This window comes from Heterocephalus glaber, unplaced genomic scaffold (assembly GCF_053883595.1).
Source record: "Heterocephalus glaber isolate CG9 unplaced genomic scaffold, H.glaber_assembly_v1.0 deba00001538, whole genome shotgun sequence".
NCBI lineage: Eukaryota > Metazoa > Chordata > Mammalia > Rodentia > Bathyergidae > Heterocephalus > Heterocephalus glaber.
This window is the reverse complement of record NW_028258333.1, coordinates 32,072,109-32,097,921: the sequence shown is the minus strand read 5'-3', so window position 1 is coordinate 32,097,921 and position 25,813 is coordinate 32,072,109. Positions and strand designations below refer to the sequence as shown.

At 38.8% G+C, this 25,813-nt stretch overlaps 2 pseudogenes; one reads left to right on the top strand and one right to left on the bottom strand.

The window, feature by feature from the left end:
* Positions 1-7,124: 7,124 nt before the first annotated feature.
* Positions 7,125-7,709, bottom strand: LOC101712489 (speedy protein E4A pseudogene; annotated as a pseudogene).
* Positions 7,710-18,756: 11,047 nt separating this feature from the next.
* Positions 18,757-19,897, top strand: LOC101712849 (arf-GAP with dual PH domain-containing protein 2-like; annotated as a pseudogene).
* The last annotated feature ends 5,916 nt before the right edge of the window (positions 19,898-25,813 follow it).

The window sequence follows — 25,813 nt, the reverse complement described above, 5'->3', positions numbered from 1 at the left end:
ACAGGGTTTTAACAAAATGAATGCAAAAAAATTAATTGAATCTTGTTTCAAATTCATATAGCAAGCAACTGGAAAATGGAACATATTTCTTTTGATAAATAATACCATTATCATATTATCATTCTTTTTGGCAATAATCACAAAACCACTCAATATTCCTGACTTAGTAAGGGTCTACTGGGAATACATCCTTATGAAACACTTCAAATTGGCAGAAAGGTATTTTTTTAAGAGGTCTGATTTTTTTTTTTTAACCGGGTATCGAATCAGGACCTTGTGCTTATGAGGCAGGTGTCGAAACCACTGAGCTAAGTCCCCAGCCCCTTAAGAATTCTGATCTTGATTAGGATATCAAAGGATATGAAAACCTTTCTTCACTACCACTAAAATAGTATGCTACCTGATAAAACAAAAAAAAATCATACTTCTGTTTAAAACTCACATTTTGTAAAAACTCATTTCACAGGTACAAATATATCTAAAAGAACTAAACTACTCCAGAGAGACAAACTCTTGTTGGGGGAACAACATTGGGAGAACACTTTCACCAACAGAATCTGTGGGATTCAGATCAGCACAGGTGCAGGAGCAAGCTTTCAGGGCTAAGATAACCTTTGCTTTGAGGCAGAGAAACCTAGCCAGCATTTTTTGAATCCCTGAGCTGATATTAGGGCTCTAAATCTGAGGAAGATTTCAATGCAAAGAACATGCTCTTCCCCAAATGATCTTCTATTATATATTATTCAGTAATTAATTCTTGAGTCAAAACAGAAAAGTGGAGGAGATCACATTACCCTATAAAGTCACATTTTGGCTTCCTTTTTTTTGGTACTGGGGATTGAACTCGGGACCTTGCGCTTGCAAGCCAGGCACCGGAACCACTAAGCTAAATCCCCAGCCCTGAAGTCACATTTTGAAAGTCTCTTCTTTCCACTGTCTCCTATGCTCAGAAATCTTGCAGTCTCTATGACATGAGGCACATAATCTTACTGTCCTGTGGTTCTGTTAGGATGACTAAAAGAAGTGGCCAATGTTGGCAAGAATGTGGGAAAACTGAAACTCTCCTACACTGCTAGTTGGAATGTAAAATGTACAAGTATTTTGGAAAACAGTTTAGCAATTTGTTGTAAAATTAAACATACATCTACCTGGTTACCCAGTAATTCTACTTTTAAGAATTTACCCAAGAACAAAGAAAACCTAAGTCCACAAAAAAAGCCTTGTACAAGAATGTAGATAGCAGCTTTGTTCATCTCCAATATTTGCAAACTGGAAACAACCCTAATATCCTTCAATATATGAATGGCTATACAAATTCATATAATGGGATTCTATGCAGCAATAGAGGAACAAACTAATGATACAGATGACAACAGGAACAAATAAAAAAAAAATATGCTGAGCCCAAGGCAGAAATAGGAATAAATACTGTATGATTCTTTTATATTTTATTCTAGAACAGACTAATCTAACATATGGTGACAGAAAATTGATAAACGGTTCCCTTGGGATGGGGTGTAGGGAGGAAAGTGAGAATAAAAGCAAAAAGGCTAAAAGAGACTTTCTAAAGTCATGAAGTTTTTCTGTATTCTGTACTGGTGGCTACACAGAAATGTGCATTTGACAAAAGTTCTTGATTTGTACATTTAAAATCTATGCACTTTATTAAATATTAATTATATTATATTTCAATAAAGTCTATTTTAAAAAGAAAAAGGCATTTACAAATTTTAACAAATCCTCTAAAGTTATTTGTTGTAAACTATTAATTTTAGTGTTCCCTAATAGAGAAAAACAAATCAATAAAGAAATTTAACTATATAGCTAGCAGCTGGGTAATAGTGTAGTCAAATTATGGTACCTCTGTGCTAAATAACATTATTCAAGAGCATTAAATTTCTAATTATTAAGACCATGTAGCAGCATGGCAAATGCTTTGGGTATAAACAAAACATTTAACTAGAAAACTTGGACTAAAAACTTGGATTTTATGGATTGGTAACATTGAGATTAATGGGGCTCATAAATCTAAACTCTACAATCTTAAAAAAAACCTATAGCTAATTCTTCATCTTCCTGATAATGTGCAATCAAAATAACCACAATAGGTAGAAATTATACTGTCAGCAAAACTAAGGTAGTAGAATAGATCAAGCATGTCTGGCTTAAGTGATGATGTTTATAAAAATTTAACATCATTCTTTCTCAGTCAGGGTAATAAAAACCTTTGTGGAAATTTAGCATGCTTAAAATTATTCATTTCTAGCCTTATAATAAATATTAATACTTATTAAACATTTTCCAAGTTCACTACATTACTCAGTAAAGCAAACAGGATAAAATATGAATCTCTGTGCATTATTCTTTGTATAAATGATAATGATGCTAAAGTTCAATTCCTCGGACCACATATTTTATTTTATTTACTTTTTGAAGCGGTTCTGGTATGTAGTTCAAACTGGCCTTGAATGCACTCAAACTTGTGATTCTCCTGCCTCAGCTTCTTAAATGCTGGGATTACAAGTGTAAACCACCATGGCCTCCTCAGACCACATATTTTATTAATAAATCAATGTATTTGTATTTCCAAGTTCAGCATCAGCCAATATTTGTGAAGAAATGTCTTCAAGTATTACTATACTTAGTCAAGTCCTGTAAATAGCTAATATAATAAGTGTTTAGTAGGAATGAATGAGCATCCTAGGACATGCAATAAATTCACATCTCAATAATAGGCTATGTCTAGGTAGAAAATTCGAAAACCATCAAAATTTTTCTAGAGAAAACTGTGCTATAAGATTTCATGGTTGCAGGCCAGGGATTTAACTCAGTGGTTCCGGCCCCTGCCTTTCAAGCACAAGGTCCCAAATTCAATCCCCAGTACCAAAAAAAAAAAAAAAAATTTCATGGTTGCAAACCAGCCATAGGTTAGACAGGATAATCTATGCATTTGATTTATGTCTTGATGGTGAAAAATGCAGCTTGAAGAATAACTGGGACTTGAGTTGTTGGCAAAAGTTTTCAGAGGAGTCAGAATTCAACCAAAGTGAGGATTGAGATTGTTCTTCTGAGGATGCTGAAGGGTACAAGAGGATTGTGTCAATGCAGCATGTAATGAGTAAAGGTGGTTATCTGGTGAAATATAAAATATCAGACTGTGTCTTACATGGCCTCTCCCATAAAGAGAGAGAGAGAGAAAAGAGAAGTACTTCTTCCCATAAACTAGAGCTTCCTCAAATCTAGTGTTGTCTTTTAAATGTAGTCATTGAGATATATAGAATAGTTTTCAGGTTAACAAAACAGGTGGCTTCCAGTTTTTCTATTCTTTCCAATGTATTGTCTTCAAAACTTAGGCTCATTGGAAATCCTGACAGTATTCATGTAATAAATATCTCCCTAACTAGAGAATTCTTATTATCTGAATCACCTAACCATCTATGCTTAGTTACAAGTTCCTTTGGAACAATCTTTTACTTTGCTTTGATAAAATACTTTCCTTGTGTATATTACTTGCAAGTGAACCAAGGTTTTAAAATTAAGTTTTCAAAACAGAGTCCCTATTTCTTTTTTGGTCATATGTGATTATTAATACCCAGTATGTGGTTTAGAGAAATGCAAATGAATCTGTTAAACATGATGGTATTTTCTGGCTCTTCCTCAAAATCAAAATAATCATGAAAGGTAAACATTTTGATTTGATTCAGGAGATTGAGGCAGCCATGACAGAGCAACTAAAGACTCATGAAAGAGAACTTCCAGAGCTGCTTCAGAAAGCAGCAAGTATCATGGGAGAGGTGTGTTTGAATCAAGGGGGAGTATTTTAAGAAAGATTAATTTCAGTGTGTTATTTACTTTGATAAATTAAAAAATTAAACATTCAATGAATTTTTCAATCATACCTCGTACATCTAGTAGAATAGCCAATGTTTTACACCAATGTCAAAACCGGATACAACTAATTAGATATTTAACAGATAGTGGGTGACTTCTGGAACTGTACTACATAGGATTGTGGTGAACAGAATTAGAGCATGTTTCCTGATCTTATGACACAGACTAATAAGGAAAGACTAGCACTGATGTATTTAATTTACTTTGCTAAGAGGCATAAAGGAAATGCAAGTATTGCTTTAGAAATGTAGGAGTAGACTTGGATGGTCAGAGAAAGGTTTTCCAATGAACTAATTATTTAAACTAAGGTTTGAAGAATGAATAGAATCACCTGTGGAAGGAGAGGTGTTCTAAGAGGAGGTAAGTGCTGGTGCAAAGGACCTGGAGCGAGGAACAGAGTTTTTAGGCAGGAAAGGGGCATGATTGCATGTTGATAAGATATATTTTGATACTTGTGTCAGAATAGAGGAGCTAGCTCCTCATCTGCTTTCTTTCCCCTTTGGGCTGAGCTCCAGAGACTCCAGCTGCTTGAAAACTATAATTGTAATAAATTTTCATTCATATATATAGAAAAAACTGTAACTACTATACTGTATATTTATTCATTCCATCCAAAATATTTCTTGAGCACTTACTAGGTTTTGAATACAGCACCAGGTTGTGAGGATAAAGTGGTGAGTAGTACTAGTATTGTATTGTGCTTACACTCATGGACCTTGTACTGTAGTAAATGATGATGGTTATTAATTTATCCTCACTCATTCTCCAACCATGACAAGTGGTGTGAAAGAAAATACTGAGACCTCAATTGAGCATGCAAATGAGAAAATCTATCTAATTTGATTGTCCAAAGTATTAATTCCTCCACAAGGGAATGAAGTTTGGGCTTAGCCATAAAGCAGGATATAATGAGAAAGGTGGCAGAGATACATCAGCAAAGGGCAGGGAGCACAAAGATGCTGAGGCTAAAGGTATTGCAGAACTTGGGGAGAACTGGAGATGGTCACTGTGGCCAGCATGTAGGGAACAATTAGAGAACATCAGGCCTGGACCTCTCTTACAGCCTCTGCTAAGGTGTGTTAAGAAATACGGCCTTGGGAAACCATTAGAAGATTTCAACTGGGGATAAAAATGTTAAGATTTATATGAAAACAACCACTTGGACTTTGTGTTGGAAGACAAGCATAGATAACTTCAATATGTAAGTAATTTGTGCTAAAGCCTAAAGCTAAAGCCCAAATCCTGGGAAATGTCAAACTATTTTAAGGTATGCTGCTTCAACCTATTTAATAATATGTTGAGATTGCAAAGTGTCTCGAATGCTTACTTGAGAGAAGTTATAAAAGCATAAAATGAGTAGTCAGTCACAGTGTCAGGATTATTTGTTTCAAACTCAAAGGCATTTTGATTTGCATTCAAGCAACATATATGTGTCCCTAACTAGAAGCTTCCCTATTAAAGAGAAACTAAGGATATGTAAGTCCTGACAAAGCTACATTGAGTGTAATGGTTTCTACATTTGTCTGTCACTGCAAGATTCATTCTCAACTTTTTTTTTTGAGACAGGGTCTCACTATGTAGTTAAGGCTGGCATGGAACTCATGGCAACCCTCCTGCCTCAGCCTCCCGAGTGCTGGGATTACAAGCATGTGCCACCACACCTGACCTGCCTCTTCTTTTTCTCCTTCTCCCCTTCAATCTTCATCTTCTGCCTCCTTTTTGTTCTTTTTCTTCATTTTCTTTCTCTAGGCACTTACCTTGTGTAATTTCCTCTTTGAGCCAATGGCAGGGGAAGAAAAAGAAAGAAATGTGGGTTTCAGAACTGTCTGATGGGGCTCTATTTAAAGACCCCTGTGTGCTCATGTTCTGCTGTCCATATTTTCCTGTCATCTCACTTGAGTCCAGATGTGCTGAACAGCTGTGTCCTGTCTCCTCGGTGCTTCAGGAGTCCCTGCTGTCACAGAATATCAAGAGAAAATCACTTGGAAGTTGGGACATCCAGTAAAGAAAATGGTACTGCAATAGTTTCAAGCCATTGTGATTACATTTTTATAAAGAAGAATGAGTACTGATAAAGATGAGTAATGCTCCCAGAAAGTTCACCAATGTGAGAGGCAATTCACACATCTGATGGAACATAAATGAAGTCAATTCACCATCAAATATTTTCACCCAAAGCTATCAAATTATTTAGTAAATAGCAAAGTAATTTCAATAAGTACATTTTATATTAAAAACAGGGCCGGGCATTTAGCTCAGTGTTTCTGGCGCCTGCCTCGAAAGCGCAAGGTCCCGAGTTCAATTCCCAGTACAAAAAAAAAAAAAAAGATTTGTTAAAAACACATTAAGTTTATTGGTACATTTTAGGTATACAATATGATGACATTCATCGTCAGGAATTTGTGCCTTTACATGATTTTTTTTTGAGAAGACAGCTCATCTTTATTGTCCATCCCCAAGAGCCACATGGCCCTGTCCTCTGTAAAACATGAGGACTACACATTTCTGTTACCACCCACCACTCTTTTGCATGTCAGATTCACTAGTGAAGCCATTCAATATATATATATTATATATATATTTACAAGAGTTTGAGGGAACTACCACTTGGCTATGAGCATAAGGAATGGATAACTATAATACATGAGATAAAAACCTCTCTAAAGACAAAGCATTTATGGAAATCTATCAGTTAAAATACTTATCAAAACACTGTAAGAGAAATACAATTATGCATAATATCTCACTATTTTTTTTTTTTTTTTGGTACCGGGGATCAAACTCAGGACCTTGAGCTTGTGAGGCAGGAGGCGGAACCACTGAGCTAAATCCCTGGCCCATCTCACTATTACTTCAAATATACATAGTAATATTTCTCTGGGCAAAATTCACAATAAACCAATACAGTTTATACAGTGTAGTACAGGAATCTCTGAAGTGCCTATGGGCCTATTGTTAGGTTTTAAGTAATTTCCTGACAGTCTACAGGGCATCTCCAATTGCTATCAAGACTATGGGGAACCAAATCTATAAAAATAGCAGATGTCCAGCTTCTAATTCATGGGAAACTTGGTGCCAGAGGAAGGCTTGTCCCCCATGTTCCCGCCACAGGCTCCCCATACTCTGGCTCTGGGGAATATGCTGAGGTGATTCTGTTTCATGCTCTGCTGGCCACAGTTCTTCTTGACACCGACGTCCTCAGGGCTCCAGGGTCCTGGGATGAGGGTGGGATCTCAGCCCCACACCCAGAGGGTAGGGTTGTAAGCTTGGATCTCCTCACACTTCTCTCGGGTCACCCTGAGGTTCCAGTCCATGCACCGGATGAACTGGTAGCGAAGCTTCTGGAACTGGGGAATCTTGTTGAAATTCATCCCATAGAGGAAGAAGAACATGTGTAGTTTAGGCTCCCGGTCGTCCTCCTCCTCCATGTCGTTGGCCAGGTAGAGCGCCAGGAAGAAATAGATCCTCTGGAACTGCCAGGGGAAGAGGCTGGCCTGGGTGAAGTAGGTGATGACCGTGGCCAGGAGGTTCTTGTCAGAAGCCTTCAGGTTTATGTCCCAGGCCAGGAATCCCTGGATGACAGGGTCCTCAAGCAACTTGGTGAAGGCCTCATGGTGCTCAGGCAGCACTGAGGACAGGTGCCTTCTCTTCGTCTTCCTCTTGAGGCAACAAGGCTTCTCCACAACACCTGTGTGTGTTAAAGCCACAGGGCCTAGCCGTTGCACAGGTACCTGCTGCTCCTTTTCCAACAGGCACAGATACTTCCTCCATCTCTTTTGAGGTGGGAGCCTCATGTCTTCTCTGGGCGCTAAGTCCATGCACCAAGTACATCTCACCTCCTCATCCTCTTTAGTCTTGGGTGACCACTCCCTCTTCCACTCATGGCCATAGGACTGAGGTGAGAGGCTGGGGTCGCCCCGCAGGGCTGAGTCAGAACCCCCCTGGGGACTCTCCTCAGTGCCATCTCTGATTCTGAATCTTCAAGTGAGGCATCCTTCCACTTCTGGGCAGGCAGTGGAGGCTGGAAGTAGGGTGCTAGCCTAAGGCCTCCCTCTATTGAAGAGACCCAGCAGGTCCTCCTCAGGCTCTGAAGACCAATCTCTTTTCCTCTCCTGAAGCAGGAGCCAGGGTGCTACCCAGACACCTCTGAGCCCAGGAGATTTCTTCAGTGGGCCAGGAATGGTGATGCATGTCTATAATCCCGGTACTTGGGAGGCTGAAACAGGAGGATGTAAAGCTGAAGAGTCTCCACTGGAAGCCAGGAGACAATGTCAAAGGTGAAGGCAAAGTAGGTGAGAGGAGCAGCTTGAAGCTACACGGCCGAACCAGGCCCTGCCCACGCCACAGTGAGGTCTGCTTAGCCACGTGGGCACCTTTCAAGGCCCAATTCCGCCCCCACCCCCACCCCCGCATGCACCTCTGGCCTTCTGGCTTTTCTGCTACCTGGTCCCACCCTACAGAGGCACAGGAGATTATAAAGACCCTTGTCCTGAGCGCCACAAGATAGAGCAGAAGTTAGTAACAGAAAGAGGGCTTCTCAGGCTCCTTGATGAAAACTGAAGCTCAGCAGAAAAGTAAAGAGAACCTCTACAATAAAGGCACATCAGACCACTGTACTTGGTCTGCTGCTGCCTTGCTGAGACTCATTGACTCTCATATGCACACAGATTCCTACATTGCCTACTGTGGCAGCAGAGACATACCCTGAAGGAGGCCCACAATTTTTATTTTTTGCTATTTGAACAAAAGAAAAAAAATTTTTTTTCTCTTATTTTTAATTCTTAATTTTTACTTTTATCTATTCTTCAAATTTTTACTTTTCTTTGTTTTCTTTCTGTTATCTTTTCTTTCTCTCTCTGTCTCACTCATTCTCTTGCTGTCCCACGTTGCTCCTCATCTCCCCATTTGTTCCTTTCTGCACTGAATTCAGATTTCTCCCTTATTGTTCTTTTCTTCTCTTTTTCCTTCTCTTGATTATCATTAGGTTTAAAGGAAAGTAATTCGGTATCCAGCCTCCCTGTTGCTGTTAGGTGATTCTACTCACATCTTTGTTCTTTCATTTTGCCTTTTTCTCTTGCCTTTAACAACTTAGAGTTTGTGTGATCTTTCTGTGTCTTCTAGCCTCACTGCTAATCTTAACTGATCTTTCTACCTGTCCCTCCCTCCCCAACTTCTTTTAACTTCCTACCCTGAAGGGGAAAGATTCTATATTGAAGAGTTTATTCATTATAAACTTACGTTGGGTTGGTCCTCGGTTTTAATTTAACTCACATAGTTAAATGTGATAGATTAATAACTACCACGAATTGTCATTTTCTAAGCTGTGCTTGATGCTATGGTATTGCTGACTATGTCATTTGAGCTAACATGTTGTGATTGATCTAATTAGTTTTCCTTCCTGGTATAAGGAAAATAAAATAGCCTCGGAGTCATTAGAGTCTCAAAACCCAAACACAAGCTATATCTGGAAGACACCTCTGAAAAGCAATCATTCCATAAGGGTTTTAAACACAAGCAACAAAGATACCAACATTAAGCAATTTTGAAATATCAACAGAGGAATTAAACCAAGGACAGTACCAAAAACAAAAATGAGAAGACACTTAAGCAAGGCACAAATGCAGGCTTCCATGCCCCAAAAAGGAGATTCTGGGGGAAATGAGATTGAAAAGTCTGATAAGCAATCACTTGGACACCCTGAACTGAGCACAGGAAGTAACAAAGCAGATGCATGAGGCTCTAGAAAAATTCAAAACAGAAATAATCTCCCAGATAAATACAGACATGGTGAGCAGAGTGAATGACATAATTAGAAGCTCTAGAGCAGAAACAGATAAGAAAATGGATGAGATCAGAAACATTTTGAAAGCCATGAATGCCCAGCATAAGAAAGAAATGGAAAACATGATCGCCCAACCTAAGAAAGAAATGGAATACATGAAACAGAGTCAAACAGATATTCAGGAGATTAAAAACTCCATTGAAAGCTTGCAGAGCAGACTAAGAGAATCTGAAGACAGAATATCAGATATAGAAGACAGGATTGAGGTTAAGGACTATGAAAACAGAGATTTCTTAAAGATAGTAAGGGACTATGAGAAATCAATCCAACAGCTGCTAGATGATGCAAAGAAGAATAACATAAGCCTGATAGGAGTCCACAAAAAAACAGAGGAAAGTACAATTGACATAAAAAAAACTGTTCACAGAAGTAATAGTAGAAAACTTCCCAGACAGAGGTAGAGAATTGGACATGCAGATAAGTGAGGCATGTAGAACTCCAACCAGCCATGACCAAAAAAAATCTACACCTAGACATATAATAGTCAAGATCCCAGAAACCAACAGAAGAACAAAATTCTACAGGAAGTAAGAGAAAAGAAACAAATCACCTACAAAGGAAAGCCCATCAGAATCACGGCAGACTTCTCAACACAAACTCTCCAGTCAAGGAGAGCCTGGAGTGAAGTGTTTCAAGCCCTAAAAGAAAATAACTTCCAACCTAGACTGTTGTATCCTGCAAAATTATCTTTCAAAATCGATGAGGAAATTAGATAATTCCACAACAAAGAACACCTGAGAAATTTCACCAAACCAGCACTCCAAACAATTTTAAACAATATCCTAGAAAAAGACAATGAAGGTCACAATTCCATGAGGCCCAACAGAGGGAAGCCACCAGGCAAGGCAAGAAACTAAAGGGAAAGGGGGAAAAATAAAAAATAAAAGAGCCAACATCATGACAAGGATAAGTCAATGTCTATCAATTATAACCATCAATGTTAATAGCCTCAATTCACCAATCAAAAGAAATAGACTGGCAGAATGGATTAAGAAGCAAAACCCAGCAATATGCTGTATACAAGAAACACAACTAACTCAAAAGGAAATCCATAGACTGAAAGTAAAAGGATGGAAAACAGTTTTCCATGTGACAGGAACCCAGAAAAAAGCAGGCATAGCAATCTTATTTGCAGACAAAGTAGATTCCAAACCAAAACTAATTAAGAGAGACAAAGATGGTCACTACATCCTTGTGAAGAAAACAATCCAAGAGGAAGAGATGACAATCCTAAATATATGTGCAACAAATATGAATGCCCCCAACTATACAAAACAAATATTAATGGACATGAAAAACCAAATAAGCACTAATACAATTGTAGTGCGGGACCTCAACACCCCTCTATCACAAATAGACAGATCAACTAGAAAAAAAATTAACAATGAAATTCTAGAACTGAACCAAGCTATTGAACAAATGGACTTAATAGATGTTTACAGAGTGTTCCACCCCACAAAATCAGAATACACATTCTTTTCAGCTGCTCATGGGTCATTCTCCAAAATAGATCACATGCTAGCTCATAGGCCATATCTAAGTAAATGTAAAAGAATCGAAGTTATCCCCTGTATATTATCAGACCATAGTGCAATACAATTGGAGATCAATAACATAAGAAACTGCAAAACTCCCACAAATACATGGAAATTGAACAACACCCTCCTGAACAAGCAATGGGTGACAGAGGAAATTAAAGAAGAAAGTAGACAGTTTCAACAAGTAAATGATAATGCCAGTACAACATACAGGATTCTGTGGGACACAATGAAAGCAGTTCTATGAGGGAAATTCATAGCAGTGAATGCCCATATTAGGACAACAGAGAGAACTCAGTTAAATAACGTAATGCAGAACCTCAAGCTCCTAGAAAAAGAAGAGCATAACAAGCCTAAAGCTTGTACAAGAAAGGAAATTATAAAGATCTGAGCAGAATTCTGCTGCTGGGAATCTTCCCCAAAGAATTAAAAGAATCATACCACAGTGATATATGTGTGCCCATGTTCATAGCAGCACAGTTTGTAATAGCTAAAACTTGGAAACAGCCCAAATGCCCATCAACTGGAGACTGGATAAAGAAAATGTGGGTTTTTAAATAAAATGGAGTACTACTCAGCCATAAAAAATGAGAAATTAGAGACATTTATAGCTAAGTGGATGCACATTGAGGTGATATTCTTAAGTGAAATAAATAGGACACACATGAATAAATACCGAATAGTTTCTCTGGTGTGAGAAACTGAAAGTGTAAATAAGGACTAAAATGTATAATAGGTAATGTGAAATAGGAAGAAAAGGGGCAAAGGGGAAGGAAGTGGGAGGGCTAAGGGAAAGGATAGAAGGGAATGTGATTAATATGAGAAAATGGAAAACTAGGAACAAAATCTTTGTAAATACGGAGGACTGGAGGGGTTGAAGGGAGGGCTGGGCAAAGGTGAAAAACAAGAACCAAGTGAGACTATGTAAAGGTGCAAATTTCCAATGACGAATGTCATTATATTGTATACCTAAAATGTACCAATGATTAGAATGAATAATCGATAATGTAAAATAGGAAGAAAAAGTCCAAAGGGGTAGGGGTAGTGGAAGGCACAGGGGAAAGGAAAGAAGGGAAAGGAAAAAATGATGAGAAATGGAAAAAATGGAAATAAAGTCTTTGTAAATAGGGAAGGGTGGAGGGCATGAAGGGAGGGCTGGGAATGGGGAAAAAATAAGAACCAAGATGCATTATATAAAGGTACAATTCCCAATGAGAAATGTAATTGTGTTGTATACCTACAATGTACCAATAAAAGAATTAAAAAAAAAAGATCTGAGCAGAAATCAATGCAGTGGAGACTAAGGGAACGATACAAAAAAAAAATCAATGCATCAAAGAGTTGGTTTTTTGAAAGAATAAGTAAAATTGATAAACCTTTAGCCAACCTTATCAAAAAAAGGAAAGAAAAGACTCAAATCCATGCAATTAAGAATGAAAAAGGTGAAGCCACAACAAATCCAGCAGAAATTCAGAGAATCATCAGTACCTACTTTGAGAACCTGTACTCTAGTAAAATGGAAAACACAGAAGAAATGCACAGATTCCTAGATACATATGAATTACCAAAATTAAATGAAGAAGATAGAGAAATTCTAAACACCCCAATAACAATGAGTGAAATTGAAAATGTAATAAAAAACTTACCAACAAAGAAAAGCCTAGGTCCTGATGGCTTCACTGTTGAATTCTACAAGACATTTCAAGAAAAACTATCACCATTACTATTTAAACTCATCAAGGAAATTGAAAGGGAAACAAGGCTTCCAAATTCATTCCTGGAAGCAAGGGTTACTTTGATCCCTAAACCAGGGAAAGACACAACCCAAAAAGAGAACTACAGACCAATCTCCCTAATGAACATAGATGCAAAAATCCTCAACAAGATACTGGCAAACAGAATACAGAGGGTCATCAAGAAGATCATACACCCTGACCAAGTCGGATTTATCCCAGGGATGCAAGGATGGTTCAACATCCGTAAATCAATAAATGTAATACACTATATTAACAGAGTCAAGGACAAAAACCACATGATCATCTCAATAGATGCAGAAAAAGCATTTGACAAAATCCAACACCTATTCATGATAAAAACGCTACAGAAAATTGGAATAGAAGGGTTTTATCTCCTCCTGATTAAGGCTATCTATGAAAAACCAACAGCCAACATCATACTAAATGGTCAAAAACTGACAACTTTCACGCTAAAATCAGGAACAAGACAAGGATGCCCACTATCACCACTCCTGTTCAATATTGTTCTGGAAACATTAGCCATAGCAATTAGAAAAGAGAAAGAAATAAAAGGAATAAAGATAGGAAAGGAAGAAGTGAAACTGTCATTATTTGCTGATGATATGATACTTTACATAGAAGATCCAAAAAACTCAGTCAAAAGTCTGCTAGACCTAATTGACAGATTCAGTAGAGTAGCTGGATACAAGGTCAACACTCAAAAAACAATAGCCTTCTTATACACAAAGAGCAGACCCATTGAGAGAGAAATTTGGGAGATAATTCCTTTTACAATAGTATCTAAAAAAATGAAATGACAACAACAAAAAAAGAAATATCTAGGAATCAACCTAACAAAGGAAGCAAAAGACCTCTACACTGAAAACTACAGCACTCTGAAGAAGGAGATCAAAGAGGATATAATAAAATGGAAATATATCCTTGTTCCTGGGTAGGAAGAACCAATATAGTGAAAATGGCCATACTTCCAAAACTACTATATAGATTCAATGCAATGCCAATTGAAATTCCAACAATATACTTCACAGAACTAGAGAAAACAATCCAAAAATTCATTTGGAAGCAGAAGAAACCTAGAATAGCAAAAGTATTTCTAGGCAACAGAGACATGGCTGGGAGTATCACCATCCTGAACTTGAAACTATACTACAAAGCTACTGTTATAAAAACAGCATGGTACTGGCAAAGAAACAGACCTGAAGATCAGTGGAATAGATTAGAAAATGCAGAAACAACTCCAGACATACTCAGCCACCTCATCTTTGACAAAGGAGCCAACCACCCTCATTGGAGGAAAGATAGCTTATTTAATAAATGATGTTGAAAAAACTGAATTTCAACCTGCCAAAGATTAAAACTAGACCCATACCTATCACTGAGCACTGAACTAAAATCGAAGTGGATTAAAGATCTAAATATTAAGTCAGAAACACTAAACTTGCTGGAAGATAAGTTAGGCAGAACCCTTGATGACATTGGCATAGGAAAAGACTTCATGAACAAATCTTCAGTAGCACGGGAGCTAGCACAAATAATCAACAACTGGGATCTCATCATACTAAAAAGCTTCTGCACTGCAAGAGAAACTACCAACAGAGCTAAGAGACAATCTACAATGTGGGAAGAAATATTTAGCAGCTGTACCTCAGACAAAGGTCTACTATCGAGAATATACAAAGAACTTTAAAAAATCAGACCCCCCAAATTCAAAGACCCAATTCAAAAATGGGCATCAGAAATGAACAGACATTACTCAGACAAAGAAGTAAAAACAGCAATTAAATATATGAAAAAATGTTCAACATCACTGGTCATTCGACAGATGCAGATGAAAACAATACTGAGATTCTACCTCACCCCAAAAAGATTGGCTGCTATCAAGAAATCAACAAATAACAAATGCTGGCGGGGGTGCGGAGAGAAAGGAACCCTTCTCCATTGTTGGTGGGAATGTAGACTGGTGCAAGCACTGTGGAAATCAGTATGGAGATACCTCAAAGAACTAGGACTACAGGTCCCATTTGACCCAGCTATTCCCCTACTGGGAATCTTCCCCAAAGAATTCAAAGAATCATACCACAGCGATATATGTGTACCCATGTTTATAACAGCACAGTTTGTAATAGCTAAAGCTTGGAAACAGCCTAAGTGCCCATCGACTGGAAACTGGATAAAGAAGATGTGGTTTTTCTATAAAATGGAGTACTACTCAGCCATAAAGAATGAGAAACTAGAGACATTTATAGCTAAATGGATGCATATTGAGGCCATACTCTTAAGTGAAATAAATAGGACACACATGTGTAAATACCGAATAGTTTCTCTAGTGTGAGAAATTAAAAGTATAATTAAGGATGAAAATGATTAAAATGAATAATTGATAATTTGAAATAAGAAAAGGTCCAAGGGTTAAGGGATGGTGGGTGGGGAAGGGGAAAGGGAAGAAGGGAAAGGAAAAATTATGAGAAAGAAAAAAAAATGGAATCAAACTGTGTAAATAGGGAAGGGTGGAGGGGGTGAAGGGTGCACAGGTAATGGGAGAAAAAATAAAAACTAAGATACATCATGTTCTGGTACAAACACCCAATGATAAATGTAAATGTATTTTATACCTAAAATATACGTACATATATATATATATATATATATATATATGTATGTATGTATGTATGTATGTATGTATGTGAAGGCAAAGACTGGAGCTCTTCAGAAGGAACGAAGTGAGCCTGACTGCTCCCTTTCCCTTTTATACCATTCTGGATCCAATCCTCCCTAGGATGGGTGATAGTCCTCCCTAGGGTGGAGCAGTATAGTTCTTCCTGTGGCTATGGAGATTTACTAAAGACAGAAGACCCACCCTGTGGCCGGCTGTGGTGGCACACTCCTGTTATCTCAACACTCAGGAGGTACCAAGACCAAATGTCAAAAAAAAGAAGGAAAGAAAGGAAAAGCAAAGAAAAAAAACAGGAAAAAAAGGAGACTCAGCCTAGGTGTGAGGGACAGCAACCAGTAGGCTTGGTGCCTGAATGGAATAGAAGGGAAATAAAGAAGGAAGGCTTGTTTCTGTTTCTTTAGAGGTGCTCCAGTCTTCACCTTCACTTTGGGCATCATCTCCTGGCTTCCATCACAGACCCTCAGTCTCCGAAATGGACTTGCAGGGGATGCTACAGTGAGCTCCAAGCCTTCGACTGAATCCTTCATATCTCCAGGGCACAGACAGCTCTGTTGCACTTTTCTGCACCTAACAGTGGGCAGCCAATTAAACCGATCTTTTTTTTTTTTTTTTTTTTTGAGACAGGGTCTCAATATGTAGTCCAGGCTGGCATTGAACTCATAGTGATCCTCCTGCCTCAGCCTCTGGAGTGCTAGTTTTATAAGCATGAGCCACCAAGCCTGGCTAAGCCACTCTTCTAAATCTGTATATACTTATATATCTTGTATTAAATCTGTTTCTCTAGTAAGCACTGACTGATGCAGATTTGGGCACCAGGAGTAGCTCTAGATAAACAGAATTGTAAAAATGAAAGTCTTTAATGGTTTTAGTGGTTCCTGGAGTTGGCTCTCTAGTTTGATGAGACCTACAGATGCCCTGAGGTAACTGAGGTAACTATTAATTTGCCACATTTAACAGTCTGAACTAGATTTGTGGTTATAGAACAAAATAGAATGAACTAGATAATTAATGCAATAAATAAGCCCTCGATATGGTGATTTTACCCTAAGGGGAGAAGATTTAGAATGGGTTGGGGGAAAGTAGAGAAACAAAAAAAGAGTTTAGGAGCAAGGCTAGAGGACAAAGGAAGATCATACAAACGTTGGGAAAGTGGTGAAGAAGGTAGGAGGGAAAGACAGAAGGCAGAAATAAAAACAAGAACAGAATAGAATAACTACAACAAAGGAAGTTGAAACTATGTTCATATTCATATAAAAACAAGAACAAACAATCAAGAAAAAAATAAAACAGAGCAAGAAAACCAAAAAAAGAGGAAAAGAAAAGAAGAGAAGAAATAAGGAAAAAAAGAAAAAAAAAGTCCAATTCAAGGTATGCCTTTGCTATCACTGGTAGACAATGCAGGCAGACAGAGTCCAGATTCGAGCTGTTTAATCCCAGTGAGCCAAGCACTGATTTATAGTGGGGTAGTGGATAATCCCAGCAACCCTGGACCTTTAGTTCTACCAAGTCCAGGGTGATGTGGGGCTATGAGGCTGTGCCTGGATTTGTTGAGTCTGCCACAGTCCTTGTGCCTCCTGCCAGTTTGAGCTCTGCTCCCTGGCCTCCTGCCCACTTGAACTCAGGACAATCACCAAAACACCAGGAGCCACTAGGTCAAGCTGGCCTGTAGCTGTTCTGGGTTCTGAGCTCAACTGGCTCCTCTCCAAGATGGCTACCATCCAATCACCCTCTCCTGGGTAATGTCTGAATTTGAATAACTCACCAGCCACTGCAGTCCACTTCATTCACTGCTCCGTTCCACTGGTGCATTTTTCTGTGGAGGCCTCAGGGGTCACCAGTAGTCACTATGTGTCTGGAGGTTTGACCTGCCCTTCCCACGCCCCGCCTGCCATCTCCCTCTTCTTGGTTGAGGTTTCTCTCTTGGCTCTCCCTGTGGACTGCAATTCTCAACTCAGATCCTTCCTGGGTCCTGGGGACCCACTTCCCTCCTTCTCCTCCTCATGTTGCTATATTCCAGTGTCAGGACTCCAAATCCCGGAGAGGTTCTTTCTCTGCTGCTCAGCACTCCGCCAACACAGAAGGTGTTACATGTGATACAGTGATACAGCTTGGTTCTTCTCTGTTTGCTTGCTTGCTTTTTTTTTTCCGGTACCAGGAATCAAACTCAGGACCTTTTGCTTGAGAGGCAGGCACAATGCCACTGCGCTAAATCCCTGGCCCAGATATAGCTTGGTTCTTATTTTTTTTCCTCATTCCCCTGCCCTCCTTCAACCCCTCCACCCCTTCTTATTTACAAAAACTTTGGTTCCATTTCTTCCTTTTCTCATATTTTTTCCTTTCCCTTCTTTTCTTTCCTTTCCCCTACCCCTTCAACATTCCCTTCCTCTTTCCCTTTGGACCTTTTCTTCCTATTTCACATTATTTTTTACACATTTTGATCCTCATTTACACTTTCAGTTTCTCACACCAGAGAAACTATTCGGTATTTACATGTGTGTCCTATTTATTTCACTTAAAAGTATGGCCTCAGTGTGCATCCATTTAGCTATAAATATGCATAGTTTCTCATTCTTTCTGGCTGAGTAGTACTCCATTTTATTAAAAAAAAAAAAACAAGAAAACCACATCTTCTTTATCTAGTCTCCAGTTCATGGGCAATTGAGCTGGGAAACAACCAAAATTTGAAGATCAAACAGAGCCAATGATACAATTGGAGGGGTGTGCTAAAATACAAAGTGATTATTTTTGTTATTCACAGAAAATGACCATTTTCCTTGAAAACAAAAGCAGGAACATAAACTAAAGCTAGATTAGAAATTTTAACACATGAAATAACAATTTTTCTATCTTTTTCTTTTTTTGTACTAGGAATCGAACTCAGGGCCTCTTGCCTGGCAGGTGCTGTGCCACTGAGCTACATCCCCTGCCCAACAATTTTTCTCAAAAGATAAAAAACACTAAAAAATTAGAAAAATCTATATAAATTGATAGACATTTTATCAGATAATTTAATATTAATGACAGTTAATCACGAACTGCTGATGAAAAGATTAGATGGATTTTGGTAGCCAGGCTGCAGTGCTCCCGGATCCCAATAGGGCCTCTTACAAACTGGGGATCTTCATCTGTCTGCACTGCTCTGGCATCCACCACAACTTTCCTGAGATGAGCAGAGTCAAATCCGTGTGGCTTGACTTCTGGGACGATGGCATTGTGGAGTTTATAACTCACAGTGGAAACCTCCGTGTGAAGGTCAAGTTCGAAGCCAGAGTCCCACCAGCCTTCCACTACATCCCCCAGGCCAGTGACTGCTCCTTCTTCAAGGAGCAATGGATTCGAGCTAAGTATGAGAGTCAGGAATTTATGGCTGATGGGAAACCCCTCTCCCTGCCCGGTAACCGAGAAGGAACCCTATGGAAGCATGGCGGGGACAACGGACAGTACCTGAGGAGAAGGTTCATCTGCTGGCGAGAGAAGGCCTCCTTAGGTACTACACCAAGGAGTAGGGTAAAGGCCCAAAGCTGTCACCAGTATCAAGGACTTGAATGCCGCTTTCCAGACAGAGAAGATAGGGCACCCCATGGGCTGCAGATCACCTACGGGAGAGAGAGCCACCCTCGGAACCTGTTCCTGTACCACGAGAGTGGGACAAGACCCTGGACTGGTTCGACGCCCTCCGAGCAGCCTAAAAATGGGCTTTCCTGACCGCCCAGAGGCTGAGCCCATGCCTCTCATCACCAGGAACTACCTCAAACAAGGCTTCATGGAGAAGACTGGTCCAAAGGTGCTTCCTACCACTCCTTGGGAAGGCATGTGGCCCTGGCCCTGGCCCAGTCAAAAGTAGGGCAGGATTTGGGAGCAGAGAGAACCGTTCAAGAAAAAAGGTTGTTTGCTTGGGTCCCCAGGAGCAGAGGCTGCTCTATTATAAGAACCCCCTGGATGCCTTCAAGCAGGGCCAGGTTTTTCTCGGGAGCAAGGAGCAGGGACACGAAGTACTTGGAGAGCTGCTCAAAGGCGTCTGAGGAAGTCTCTGGAAAGCGGGTCTCACCATCGTCACCATCGGAGATTCGTCCTCACCTGCTCCAGCGAGGAGCAGCGGGAATGGCTGGAGAGTTTGCGCTATGTCCTTTCCCGCCCCTTGACACCCCTCCACCTCCTTGGTGCACCTACAGACAGTTGGCACAGCAATAAGTGACTTGGCTGAGGAGCTGGCTGGCCACCTGGTGCGAAGGAGAAGTTCCTACTCTGCCCCTCGTGCTCAGCAAGAGTGCCTGAGCCTGCAGTCACCCCCGGCAGTGAACTGTGCAGACTGAAGCTTCCTGCTCCCTGGGCCTTCCGCACTGCCCAGATTTGGGGAGCTGAGGTTCGGGTACAGAGATGAGCACCTACCCCCTCCTCCCCCGCAGCACACCCACGCTTGAGGCATCCCGAAGGCCCAGCACTTCCTCAAATCTGAAATAGGCGCATTGAGATGAAGGGACAGCCACAGCATTGTGCAAATGGCATCTTGCCGCCTCCCCCCCCCCCCCCCGCCCCAGTAAAAGTTCAGTCTGAATCTAACCGATATAGACAAATACAAATTTACATTAGGCAATTCTGTTAAACAACTAGCCTGGACTCTTCAAAGATACAGTCTGGAGGGGCCGAGGATTTAGCTCAGTGGTTTCACTGCCTGCTGCGCAAGCGCAAGGACCCGAGTTCGATCCCTGGTACCAAAAAAAAAAAAAAGATACAGTCTGGAAATTTTAGACAAAAGGGGACTAAGAAGTGGCAATCAGATGCAATTCATGGTTCTTGGTTGGATCCTAGATTTTAAAAAACAACAGGGCCGGGGATTTAGCTCAGTGGTTCTGCCTCCTGCCTGGCAAGCGCAAGGTCCAGAGTTCAATCCCTGGTACACAACAACAATAACAACAACAACAACAACAAATCAAACACCAATCATAGGCCTGGTGCAGTGTGTATGCCTGAAATCTCTGCACTTTGGGAGGCTGAGGCAGGCAAATGGCCAAGTTTGAGCCTAGCTTGGGCAACTTAGCAAGGCCTTGTCTCAAAATTTAAAAATAAAAATAAGGGGCTGGGGAAGTACCTCTGTGTGAAGGCCCCTGGGTCAATCCCCACTACTGCAAACAACAAAGAGCTGTAGAGGATAAGACTGAGATGATCGAAGAAATATAAATATGGGTGTATATTGGCTAGCAATATCATAAGGCTGTGATAATCATGCTGTGTTTGTATGGGACAACTGCTGCTGAGGTAAAATGTAGTGATGCCTACAACCAATTCTTAAATGGTCCAACAAAACCTAAGTGTATATACATTTTTAACGAACAGAGTATATATGTGTATATACATACATATATAAAGATTATATATGGGGACAGAGAGAAAGAGAACCACTGTGTAAAGTGTTAGTGACTGATGAATCTAGATGAAGTATATCTGGACATTTATTTTCCTATTCATGAAAATTTTATACAAATTTAAAAGTTTTCATATTAAAAAGTAGAGAAAAAGTGTTTTAAATAAAAAAAAAAGATTAGATGGATTTCAATGGCAAGTGTCAGAGGGGCACATGCTAAAGGAAAGGTTTTTGTAATCTGTATGCCAAATTATCTAGTACATTGACTCACAAAACCTCTTTTTAAGTGTATGTAAATCTGCTTTGGAAAATCAATAAAACCAAGCTATGCCATTTCTAGAACTTTATAATGTAATCTTAAAATAATCATCTCATTGTGTTTCTTTAAAAATCCTTTTCAGAGGGCAAGGGATCTAGCTTAGTGGTTCTGGTGCCTGCCTCACAAGTGCAAGGTCCTGAGTTTGATTCCTGATACCAAAAAAGTCCTTTTTAGGGCTGGGGGTTTAGCTCTGTGGTGCCATGCCTGCCTTGCAAACACAAGGTCCTGAGTTCAATCCCCAGTACTGGGGGGGAAAAATCCTTTTTAAAAATATATTTGAGACAACAACACTGAATCTTGATGAGAAAGTAATATGTATGTTCTTCGTTATCTGCAATTGTTGATAATAAATTGTGAATAAATGATAACTTTATTTTTGTTTGTTGGTTTGGTTTTGCTTCTTTGTGAATGATCTGCTTTATCTTTAATGCCTATTGTATTATGTAAAGTGTTGCTAAATATTATATAAGAAGATGCATTTAAATAAAATTTGCTTTGGTAGGTCTTCCTCAAGTTGCATGGTCACAATAATATTACATAACATTCCTTATTTAATTACTTTTGTTTTACTTAGTTATATCAATTTTCTAAATTACACAGATATATGCCTTGGCACAACACAATATACAGACATGGGAGTGTTTTATAAGAAATGTGATTGCACAGATTCCTAAAATTTTCTAAATGATTCATGTATGACAATATAAGGTAGCTAGATTATAGTAATATTTTCATTCCCTAAAAGTGACTGTAATATTTAACTGCTGTGAAATGAAACCATAAATTATAATCTAAATGACAAAGAAAGAAAGAAAATCTATCAAAGCACATTCAAAATTGTTAAAAATATAAGCAGATGTGTCTGGCTAAACTAAATTTAAATCTCTTAAGCCTTTTTTTTTTAATTTTAGGAAGAAAAAGCCTGAATTTTTTAGTCCAAACATAATTAAAGAAAATAAATTAGGGATTAATTTAACCATTCTATCTACCATTAATTTATCCAAGCCATTAGTTATTCTGATCATTCATCCATATCCTTTATCTAATTAAATTATATAAATTTTTGATAAGAAAAAATTTTTCCTGAAAGAAAAAAATAAATTTTACGAAGAAAGTAAAGTGAAGGCACTTAAGAAATAAATGCTTTATTGAGAAGCTATAATTAGCAATGATAATAGCAATACATAAAGCAAATCATGAGAGTAAAGTAATTTTTCTTCCTGCTAGGCTATAAAAAAATGTTTTAAGGGCACATTAATACATTCCCCTACTAATGTAAGCTTGGGCATCATCCCAGGTACCATTTCCAAAAGTGGCAAGTGGTCACCATGGCCTCTCATAGAAGTGCATCCTAACACTGTCAGAGGGAGACAGGCATTCTGGTGACAGGACAAAATGGTCGTCAGCAGCTTGTTTAAGAACTTTTGGAGCTATTTTCACAGGAGAGCAAGGAGGATATTCATTAAATTGTTCAGGAAAATTAATTTCAAATTAAATAAATATATTTGCATTTCAAGAAATTGAACAGAAATGGCCACTGATCAAATTTTCTGCTTAAAAAAAGATTAGATAGACTTCATAGTGCAGATCACAGAAAGAGTCTGGTATGATGGGGCATGCCTGAAATCGCAGCTACTCTAGAAGCTGAGGCAGGAGGATTGCAGTGCTGGCCTGAGCAACTGAGTGATATTTGGTCTTAAAATAAAATTGAATGATGGGCTAGGGATATATCTCAGTGGTAAAGCACTAGCCTAACATGTGCAAGGCTCTGGGTTCAATTTTAAGCACTGCAAAAAAAAAGAAGAAGAAATAAGGAAGATGAACAGAGGAATATTCCATTCACACACTCCGTGTGTTCATTCTCTTCTTCTGCAAGTGTTTATGTGCACACATAAACATATGTATCCCTTTCTGCTATGTATATATACATACATATATTATCAACTCCTCTTCCTCTGTCTCCCTCTCTGAAGCCAAAACAAGAAAGTAAAGTGCAGATGTCTTACCACCAGAAACAGAAAAGGAACATATAAGAAGGAACCAGATTTGAGACCGTTAAATCCATGACTAAGAGACTAAGGTCTCAGCATTTTCATAGAGAGAAGTTAAATGTCCAAGTCCTATATATAGAGGGAAGTCCAAACTTGGAACCATTGATGAAGTCAGTATATGAAAAGTGATGAAGAGAAATATTTCTTAATGATAAAATGATCACTTAACCAAAATATAACAATTACAGTTCATGTCCAATGAACTGGAATTTTGAAATACTATGTATAAAGCAAAGATGGCAAGGCTGGGGATTTAGCTCAGTGGTTCCACCACCTGCCTCGAGAGCACAAAGTCTGGAGTTCAATCCCTGGTACCAAAAAAAAAGATGGCAGAATTACAGGATCAAAATCCTAAATCAATAATTCTGTTGGGATAGTTTAATCTGACAAGTAAGAATTCGGAGATTATACAGAGAAAAAGTAGTAAAATTCCTCGAACTTGATGAATATTTTTATTTTATTTATTTATTTAATTTTTTTCAGTACTAGGGATCAAACTTGGGTCCTTGCTTTTACGAGGCAGGTGGCGGAACCACTGAGCTAAATCCCTGGCCTTGATGAATATTTTTAGTTCATAGATATTTTATTGTTGTTTTTGTTTGTTTGTTTTTTGAGACAGGGTTTTTCTATGTAGTTCAGGGTAGCCTCGAACTGACTATTAGCCCAGGATGGACTCAAACTCACAGTGCTCCTCCTACCTCAGCCTCCTGAGTGCTGGGATTACAGGCCTGTGCCATCATGCTTGGGGGTCAATAGATATTTTAAAGAAATATTCCCTTAACAAGTCAAGAAGGTATAATTTGTAAACACCTATTTCAGTCATTTGTAAAAATATATCATTACCTTGGCCTGAAGTTTTAAGAAACTTTAAAGAATTGTTATTCTTTGTTATAAGTAGTCTACTAGTCTAGTAAAAATAATTAAAATTAAAAATCAACAACCCAAGATATCTAATAAAACACAATACTTTTGCAAATAAAATATTAAATTGCCGTTAAATACATCTTAGTAAATCACAATGGAGATTTTAAAAACACTTAAAACTAATAAGCAATAAAGATACTTTACATCATAATTGGTGATCCTAAATCAATATCTGGATGAAAGCATACAATTTCATATCCATTAATTAAAAATTCAGACAAAGTGAAAATAAATAAATTTAGCATTTATCCTCTCAGAAAGCTAAAAATGTAGTAAATAACAAGAGTAACAGACAATCATAAGTGAAAATAAAAAATGAGGATCAATAAAAGACAAAATAGATATTTGAGTATGATAAATAAAACAAGAAATGAGCAAAAAACCAGTAGTAAGAATGAAAATAAAGTAATAACCTGAATCCAAGTAAGATATTTTAAAAACTGTAAAAGGATACAATGCACATATACATATTGATAAATTTGGAAAGCATAAATGAAAGTACAGTCTTAAAATATTAAATTATGGGCCGGGGATTTAGTTCAGTGGTTCCGCTGCCTGCCTTGCAAGCTCAAGGTCCCGAGTTCGATCCCCGGTACCAAAAAATAAATAAGTAAAATTTTAAAATTAAATTATATAACCAAACCAAGAAAAACGATTTTTTAAAAAATGAAATATATGGAAAACCTATAGAGTTCTCTCAGAAGGAGACCCCAAGTCAAATACTGGGGTGCAAATGGTTTATGTAAGGGTTGATCTCCAAAGCAGCGAGGGAGGAGTAGAGAAGCAGGATGGAAGAAGGGGGCGCTATCAAGAGGAATCCTCCCATGTGGGTATAGCTGTGGGCATCTGCAGCTCCATCTCTCTGTAGACCTCTGAAGGCCACGTAACACTCCTTGGAATTACCCTACCTCAGGGGTGAGGAAACTGAGGTAGTATCAGTAGAGTCTTACCTTTCCTTCATTGAAGGTTTCTCCTCCGGATGGCAGTTCTTTTACCCTGCTCTGCACAGGAGCCAGAGAGTTCTTAGCTGGAGAGTTCCAGAAGCTTGCATCAGCCTCTGTTGTGGGCACAGGGCAGATGTGTTCTAGGGAAAGCACCAGAGCCAGTGCCTGGGTACCTGTTCACTGCTTCAATGTGGTGGCTGGGAGAAAATAGCAATGGTGCCCAAACATGGTGCCCAAACTGGGAAGGCTCTCTGTTCTTGAGGCCCTGTGAGTTCAACTCTCCCATGTGATTAATACGAGTTTTTCCCTGTTATTACAGTTAAGACACAAGACAAATCACTTTAGTTTGGAGTATTTAGACTGACTCTTGAGGAGATCTAATTTACGAATAGGGTAAAATTTCAGAGGGTAGCAAGACATGAAGATGACATTCCAGGTACAGAAGAAAGCCATACATATAATGGGCAAAAGAGGAGAGATGAGAAAGCCTAGCACACACTTACATATTTAT